The 9,340-nt window shown below is 40.7% G+C and overlaps 1 long non-coding RNA gene across 3 annotated transcripts; it reads left to right on the top strand.

Annotated features, from left to right (window-relative positions):
• Positions 1-352: 352 nt before the first annotated feature.
• On the top strand, positions 353-4,595 carry LOC137160555 (uncharacterized). Of its 3 annotated transcripts, none has more exons than XR_010921927.1 (3): positions 353-408; positions 2,093-2,240; positions 4,232-4,595. It is a non-coding gene; the product is annotated as an uncharacterized lncRNA (long non-coding RNA). The 3 variants fall into 3 exon arrangements; XR_010921926.1 differs by lacking the exon at positions 353-408 and adding an exon at positions 823-910; XR_010921925.1 differs by lacking the exon at positions 353-408 and adding an exon at positions 956-1,125 and having other exon boundaries at positions 4,232-4,594.
• The last annotated feature ends 4,745 nt before the right edge of the window (positions 4,596-9,340 follow it).

Below are 9,340 nucleotides of genomic sequence, written 5' to 3'. Positions count from 1 at the left end.
GTGAATGACCAAGAGGCAGGACTACAAAGGTATTTAGATGCCTAACTCTCATTGAAAGAAATGGGTGTTAGGCACTAATACCTTTTGGGGATATGGACCCAGAAGGATAAGGAGTGAAAGCGATGCTCAAACAAGAATTCTTTGATTTATGTGGTCTCCTTAGCCAAGAGAAAGTTGTGTTTGGTCTGGAAATGCTCTCTCAGATTGAAGCTCTGAGTCAGTATCATGAGTCTAATTGCTGGATTAAGTCTGCTGTTTTGCCACAGCCAGCTGGCCTTTCAGAGGAAGCAGCCCTAGCTGAGCTAATGATTCAAGAGAGGAGTTGCTGTCACTCATTTCTCAAGTGGGCAGCCACCACCACCATTAATTTTGTGAAGATCCTGGTGGGGTCATAATTAATCCAAAGAGGTGAGCATATTATAGGCAAAACCTGAGGAATTTTTGGTATTGATCCATTATTAAATATAGTCAGGTCTGCTAAGGCTAGATAAATGCTCTTGGCTGACGAAGGTGCTAATCCCATCGTGGAATGCATGGAGACAATTTACTAGTTTAACCATTTCAGGACCAGAACTGTGGCATATCATCTTGCCCTTTCGTTGTCAATGGTCTGTGAATCTCTAATCTGAGGGGAAATGAGTTATGGCATATATTTGTTTCTTAGATAACTTGCAGTCTCTGGGTTCTTTTCCAGAACATCTTCAGAGTGAAGGGAGGTCAATTTGAGTCAGAGAATAGTCACAGAACTTTATTAAAAGTCTCTGGGAAATTGCTGATTGCCTGCAGCTGTCTCCTCTCTACTATGGCTCTTCCACTCTCTGGAGTGAGCAAATCCACCTTGATAGCTCTGCCTAGAGCCAAATCTTGTGTTTAATTAGCAAAAGGAAAAGATAAAGCAAAAATTAGACCTGTAAGTTCTGGAAGTAAAGTACTTAGGGTTTTGGGTTTTTTTTTTTTTTTGAAAGCTGGTATAATATTTGTGTTCTCAGCTAAGTCTTTGAGCTCATGTTCTAGCATGTCTCCTAGCAGCTGAGTAGTAATGAGTTCTGGACAGGGCAGTATGTGTGGACTAGTCTGAATCAGCCCAAGGAAACGGATTAATATAGAAAGCGACAGGGAAAAAAGGTATTTCAAGACCAATGTTTGGCACTAAACCCAAGAGGGACCTTATTATAACAATGTGTTTTAAAGTGGTTCCTTTTTGGCATTCACTAACTCTTTTAAAGCTGAAACACTGCATAAAAGCTTTTAAAATTAAAGATACATATTCAGTTTTATGAAGAAGGATTACACTATTAAAAACCAGAATATATGGCACTGTTCTTAAACAAATTATTCAGCAAGGATTACAGGACCGTTTTAGGTGTCTGTATTAAATATGTTATCACTCCCTCAACTCTTCAGTCTTACTTAATTGGATTGTTCTGCTTATGCAGTACAGTGAAAGCTCTAAATAAAGAGGGCCTTAAGTAGTCAATTATACACAACATTAAAATTAAACAACTAACAATTAAAATTACACATAACACAAAAACTTGAAACAAATATAACCATCTCTCTCAAATGCAATCAACAATAGCTAGGACAGGAGGTCCAGGCTACAATTATTTGGCTCAACTGGACTATATACTGTAGCAGTTTTAAATAATCTCAAAATTAATTATGAAGGCAACAATATTATGTGCTGGCCTTGCTGCTATCACTTGGTTTATTCTTGCAGGCTTACTTTTATTTTGCTTTATAAACATGAATTAAGCTGCAGCAAGTAATTGCTGAATACAAAATACTGTGTGTAGAAAAAAGTGATCAACATTCAAAGATTTTGCAAATAATCATGATAAAGTTGTAATAATTATTAACATTCACTGACATCTATGTTTGTTTTCATGGTGTCAATTTTGTATGGAAGAAATAAAAGATAAGTGTTACTATGCAAAGTTAGAAATATTTTGTTATTTAATCCTAATCTAGATATTAAATCATTTTGGCAGGAGAAATAACCTCATGTTCAATGGCAAGGATACTATTTGTGATTACTTTCTTCTATAATACAATGGCTATTGCAAAATAATTGAGGTTTTTTGTTTTTCAGTGTGAATAGAGGACAAAAACACCTGCTGAAAAAAAGCAGACTCACCAGTAAATATCAGTTAGTGTTAAGACCTGACTACATAGATTCCAGTCCTTGCAACACTGGTCACCCCTCTTCAGCCTCACACTGGGCTGCACAACAGTTGCAGGTAAATGCCAACACACAACGTAGTCGTACACTGGAGCTGCAGATGTGATTCTCAGCTTACGTAGTTATACCTACACTAGCTCTGATTGAGCTTGTGTGCTAAAAACATAAGTGTCGCCATTGCAGTGCGGGAAGCAGGAGGGGCTAGCTGCTCTGAGTATGATCCCGTCTGAAATTCTATGTATGTACTAATCTAAACAGAAAAAACAACAGAAGCCTTGAATTGTCTGGAAACTAAAAAGTTATCTATGTTAGAAACGCTGCCCTAGTTTAACTAAAATAATTCAAAATCAGTCTTGTTAAATTGGTGCAAACCTTTAATGTAGATGATGTACTTATTGACTTAAACTTGGCTTAAATTTGTTTAGCTTGCATTGGTAAATTACCACATTAAACTAAACTTATTTAAGTGCAGGTTAAACTGGTTTAATTACATCTACATTTTTTATTGTGGTAGCACCTAGGAGCCCCAATCATAGACCAAGCCCCTATTGTGTAAGGTGCTGGACAAATACAGATTAAAAGACGCTCCAACATTAGGAATTTGCACTAGTTTAGATCAATTTAAATTGGTTTAGTTAAACAAGCACATCTTTTCTAATGTAGACAAGGCCTAAATGGCAAAAAACTGTAAGTCCTAAAATATAATGCTAGCCAGTCACATCCTTTGCAGGAATTAAAATGTAAACAGTGTATTTCGTTTGATAAGACATGGGACCAAGCTGCAAAGGACAGATCCAGATCAACATCTGAGCTTCTCAAGTTCAGCTGTTTGGATCCAGGGTTTGCTTTGGCCCTCTATAAATATAAAAGCTGACTGCAAAGTTTAGATTTGGATGTGAGCTTTCCAAAATGTGAGGGTGTTGTTATCTGTGATTTAGTTGAGGCCCACATTTCCATTTGAATTGCCATCAGGACACACAAGGCATACTCTATTAAATGGAAAAGTTAAATATTCTTCTAGTTGGGCAAGATACTGACAGTTAGGAAGAAATCCAGATGCCACGCACATGGGATAAACTTCTGTAAACATGTTCTACACTTCAGCAAAAAAGTAAATGTCAAGGTAAGCTTAGCAAGCAACAAGGAAGTATGCATCATGTTCCTCCAGTTTAATTTCAAAGATGCAATCTTCTACCCTCCTCAGTACTGTGTTCACAAAACTGACACTGCTTCTGCTCCTTAATGGGAAACGCAATTCAAACACTCTGGAGAAATGGTTTACAGAAGCCCCAAAGTCATTTTTCACCTATACTTTGTTTTCATTACCAAAATCTGGAAGGAGTAAGTTTCCATAAGAAGCAATGAATGTAAAATTGTCTAACCAAAATGTTAAACATGGATATGTGAAAAACAAACTCCACACCCCATTCTCAGGCAATATATTTAAATTAAAATACAAAACTGTTTAACTTCATAAGACACCTCTTGTTCAGCACTTATGGGTCTCTACCAAATCCAAGGGCCAAATTCAGTACTGTTGGTTTTGAGGTAGGGAAATATTATCTCCATTTTGTAAAGGGGAAACTGAGGCATAGGCTCTAAGGCCAATATTTTCATAAATAGCAACTGATTTTAGCAGACAATTTTTGGGTAGGGAAAATGAGACATCTTGAAAACTGACTTTAAGAGGTGCTGAGTACCCACAACTCTGATTGAAATCCATGGGAGCTATGGGTGCTCAGCACCCCTGAAAATCAGGCTGGACACTCAATCTCAGGCTGTCACCCAGCAATTAAGGCCACTTGTGAAAAGACTTGAACAAATTCACACATGATGGCTGTGACAGAGCCAAGAATAAAATCCAGGTCTTCTGGCTCCCACTCCTGTGCTTTTACTATGTAATTATCATTCCTCCCTGATGCTAGCAATTAGTGAGTATTTTCCTGCCACCTACAGGTAAAAGGTGTGTAACATATATTTGTTGTCCAACTCCTCCCTACTTCCTCCTTGATTGTTAACTTGACTGTAACCTTATTTTATATTTTTCAGGCATGACTAGTTTTCTCCATGGATCTGAGGTCCACGTATGATGTGATCAAGAAGGCAGAACAATAATTCTAATAGTTTACAAGTGTTTCAGATAAGTCAGTCAGTGGTTTATGTAACTCAAATCACCATAATTAAAAGAGCTACGGGATGGTTTCCTTTTGTCTAATTAACTGAGAGGCTGCAATTTCTGTTTCTGAATTACATTTTAGAAAGGACAACAGATGCAGTGCATTTAAAAGTACAGAAAACAATTTTACACTCCCAATTTATCAGGATTATGGGATTTTTCTATTTTTTATTTAGGATTTTTATACAAATGAGTTGCAGAATGCCAGATACTAAATTAATGTTATGCTCTGGGCCTGCTTGTGCAACCCTTACTCATTCAACTACTAACATTTGAGAACTCAGTGCAATTGCTCCCATGATTATGTGCTGTTCTGAATGATTAAGCACTGCAGAATCTGGCTCTGTGAGTGTGTGTGGTTTTTTGTTTGTTTGTTTTTTATGTAGAAAATTTCTACCTATTCCACATGCTGTCTATATCAAAGGTGGCCAAACTGTGGCTTGGGAGCCACATGTGGCTCTTTTATAGTTAAAGTGTGGCTTACAGAGCCCTCCACACCCCGCCCCACACACACACATTCTCCACCTACCAAATTAGGGTGGGGAATTCGGGCCTACAGCCCTGTGGCGGGGTGGTGAGGCTCAGGGTTTCTGCTCCATGGAGCGCGCTTGCCGGGGCTTCAGCACTGCAGGAAGGAGGTTCTCGGGGCTTCTGCCCCATGGGAGGCACCTGCTGGGGCTCGAGACTTCAGCAGAAGCGCCCCAGTAGGCAGTACTCCCAAACCCTGGCAGGCACATCTCGCAGGGCAGAAGCTCTGAGCCCCACCACAGGGCTGAAGCCCTAAGGCCCGGCAGGTGCGCCCTGGCTCTCAAACTTTTGAAGATGGTTGTATGCAGCTCAGAGAGTCAGTAAGTTTGGCCACCCGTCATTTATATTATAAGAACATTTGCTGCCTGTAGGACTCGTTAGCCTTGGGATTTTTAAAGCATCCCAGTTACAGACAACAGAAGCATGAATAAAACTGATAACTTATATAGAAGGAGATATTCCAGCTAACTCTTGATTATTTATGTATATATTACACTTGATGTGCATGGTAGTACACAGCAACGTCATTTATTTTAGTGATATTGTCCATGAAACACCGGGCTAGTTTTGAATAGGCAAATCACTGCCTTTTCCATTCTGTTCTGCTGCCTCTCATATTTAAGTACAAGAAAGAGAATTACACTGCACACCCCCATTTTGAAACCTTATGACATCAACCTTTAACCTAGTGATGGGAGAGTTTCCAAGTGGTTTGGTTCAGATATGAATCTCAGTATATGCTACCTTACTGTTTTGGAAATCTCTCAAGGTCAGGTTGTATTGATTGATAGAGGGAGATGTATGGTTTCTCCTGATTTTGAAGAGGCCAGAAATACCCTTAGAATTTTGATTCTTGGAGGATTTCAGTTCTCCCACCTGCAGGCAAAACAAGGAGGTGCAGAGGTGTGAAAATAATATTAAAAGCAAGAAAGATTCAGGTTTGGTTGGGGAAGGGCGGAACTCTTCTGTTCTCCAACTGGGTTCACTCATCTTCACTTTAAACACCCTAAGCAAAATTGTGCCCTCAGTTACTCTATGATTTGCATAATGTATGGCTGCTCTATATCCTTCCAGTTCTGCCTGCTCCAGCACTAGTGTCCAAGTCATACTCCGAAAAGCAAGTCTCCAAGGGGCATTGGCATTTTCACCCTCCTATCAACTGTTTTTGACACTACTGATTATAAATGGAGCAGCTTCAATAGGACAGCTTAGGAGAGCCCCACATCAGAATATACCATAGCTCAGAACACTCTCCTGAGAGGAGAAAGAACCCCGTTCAAATCCTTTCTTCCCATCAAGCAGAGCAGGGAGCTGAACCTGGCTTATCCACCTGCCCGCAGAGTATTCTAACTACTGGACTAGAAGTTAAGGTCACCACCACCAATGACAGTTGTGTGTGGAGTGAGGCAGGTGCCTCAGTTGCCTGGCTCCAGGTGAAGGGTTCCTGACTCTCAATTGCCAGTAGAAATAGGTGCCTATTTCTGTGAGAGGTAGGGCTTAGGACATAGCTCTCACATTGTCCTGTCCCATTAGCTAGTTTATGCAGCTCCTAGCATGCTGGCTTTTGTGGATTGCCTTCTTAGTCACCTGTTTCTCTCCATTCATTGTACAGGGAGTCTAAGTGCCCAACTCAGGTTTTGTGGGTTGTAGTGCTGTTCCAGTGATTTGTCTAAGCCCCTAAAAGTTAGGTGCGGTGAAGCAGAGCATTGCAATACCTAAATCCCATTATAGAGCCAGGTCTCGGTGCCTGAGAAGAGTAATGGGGGGAGGGGGGAAGCATTTCTTGACTCTTTGGCAATCTGGGTTTAGTTGGTTATTGCTGGAACAGAATGGAGTTAGCAGCTGGATTTGTCTCTTGTGTTATAATTTTTCTTTTAAAGAAATGTCAAAGTTGTCAAGAGACAGGACCCCACTACAGTCCCCATGGTCCAAACATGAATGTGTATGTGGGTGGGGAGGGAAACCCCCTGCAAGCAACCTACCCCCTCCAGGGCACCAGGCCCCCTAGGCCAGATGTACAAGGGAGAGGCAGAGCCAGTGCCCAGGAATAGCAGGAATTTCCCCAATAACAAAGAGCTGAAAGCAACAGTTCGAGGCCAGGGGATGAGGCCCCTCCACCTAGCAGAGAAAGGTATAACATGATCCACTGGCTGGAAGCTGAAACTAGACAAATTCAGATTGGAAATCAGCTATAAATTTGTAACAGTGACAGTAATTAACCATTGGAACAATTTACTAAGGACCATGGTGGGTCATGTCTCCATCACTGACAACTTTTAATTCAAGATTGGTTGTTTTTCTAAAAGATCTGCAGTAGGAATTATTTTGGGGAAATTCTATGGCTTGTGTTATATAGGAGGTCAGACTAGATGATTACAATGATCCTTTCTGGTCTTGGACTCCATGAACCTGTGAGGTACCTTTCAAACCCAAGGTCATCCTATGATCAGAAGACTACACTCTACAAACTGTATCATGGACGTATTTTTTCCCTCTCTGTTACTTCAATTTTATTTATCTTCCTTCTGTTCCTTTCCCTCACTGGTTCTCCTGTGCCAGCCTAAACTCCCTGCCTTCCACGTTCCTCCTGATTTGCAAGATTAAATAATTTACCCTTCAGAATTTACTGATATAGCTATTCTGGAATAATTATCCAAAAGTGGACTAAGCTAACTCAAAAAAATGGTACGCCATTCTTCTTCCTCTTCTCTCCCTCAATGCACCTCTTCTGTTTCTTTTTTGTCCTCTCATGTTACTAGCTCATGGCCTCCTTCCGTTCCCCTTCTTGCCATCTCTACCCTCATTTTTAATGTAAAAGGAAAAAAGGTAAATGATTCAGAAACACCAAGTTATGTGCATAGCTTCCTCTAACCATGTGAGCCGATTACTATTAATTGTGTGCTCTCTCTCCACCTTGTCTCCTGCTGTTTATTACACCCACTTGTCATCTTGTCTTTAATTAAACTGTAAGCAACCTGGGTGGGGGCTGTTTACTCTGTTTGCACAGCACTTGGCAAAATGGGATTCCACTCCTTGGGGAACGAATGCAATATAATTAATGCTCCTTATAAAGCTAATGCAATACTTGCATAACCATCATAACTGAGTCATTTACAACTTTGATTTCCTGGTTTTTATAAGGCGTTTTTCATCACCTGTCACCAAGCTCCTCCCTTCTCTAACATCTTTGTACTCTCCCTAGTCTTATTTTCTGAAGTTGTGTTAGTTTCCCCATCCTCCCAACTGCACCAGTTTTTAGTGAGATAAGGCGGGTAAGGTAATATCTGTTATTGGACCAACTTCTACTGGTGAAAGAAAAGCTTTTGAGCTAACACACAACTCTTTTTCTGGTCTGGGAAAGGTACTCAGGCTGTCACCCCTAAACAGGGCCCAAGCATAATTTTTTCAGGCCCAGTACAAACTTGTAACATGGGCCCCCTCCCACACACATACCCCAATCCCTCATCCCCTACATACAATCTCATGGCCATGAAAATGTTTTTCCTCATGGTAAACAACTACTAGGGTGTTTTCTCCCCCTCTGTGGACGTAGGTTCTCTCTGGGTATCTGGATGTCCTGTTCCATGAAGAGAGCTACTTCTCTGGGGAAATGTCCTTGTTTGGTGCAGGTGGTTTTAAGTGTGTTAAGGTGCCTATCCTAGACTTTCTCCTCAGAGCATATTCTATGGTATCTGAGGGCATGGCTGTAGAGAACAGATGTCTTGGGTTTTTTTGCATCTCTGAATATAAGTGTGGTGATAGGTTTCTTATACATAGTTGACTGTAGGGTTCCATTGTTCTTAATATCACTTATCTTGTCTCACTCTCTACAGCTTTTCACTAAGGCTGGTTTCAACCAGTTCTTATTAAATGCCCCTAGCATTCCTGTTGTCTTGGCCAAAAAACAAAATGATCTCTCTTCCCCTAAAGGTGCCTCATGTTATAGTTGGGCTGTAGCTATTTCTTTTTGTACTTTTTCTCTTTCTCTGGCTGTGCGCTTTTCCTTGGTTATGACTGGCAGGCAGCTTTTACGGGCATATCAGGCCCTAAGTAACACACTATGGGTTTGCAGATAGAAAGAGGCATAGAAGTTAAATACAAGACCCAATATAAGGTCATCTAGTCCAGTCATCTGTTAGAACAGGTTATTTCCTACAGTGTATACAGCAAGGTGAACTAGTTGGCAGTGGAATCTATATAAAATTCAGTTTTCTGCCTCTTCTTGCCCCTAGAGCTGCCTTCTACTGATTTTTTTCCACCCATCCTTTACTTCACATGCATGATATTTACCTGTTACCCTATGAACTAATAGGCTGGCTCATCCACAGACTACTCTACTATTGTTCTCGTCTCACAAAGACTTAGATGGACACTTGTAAAAGTTGTTTCCACTTACAAGGAACAGGAGGCCTCAGGGGATTGCTGATAGGCTACAGAGCCCTTCCCCTGTAGGT

The sequence above is a fragment of the Emydura macquarii genome, unplaced genomic scaffold, assembly GCF_026122565.2.
Source record: "Emydura macquarii macquarii isolate MOO-44397 ecotype Brisbane River unplaced genomic scaffold, CSIRO-AGI_Emac_v2 contig_2205, whole genome shotgun sequence".
Classification (NCBI taxonomy): domain Eukaryota; kingdom Metazoa; phylum Chordata; order Testudines; family Chelidae; genus Emydura; species Emydura macquarii.
This window is presented reverse-complemented; position numbering and strand designations above follow the sequence as displayed.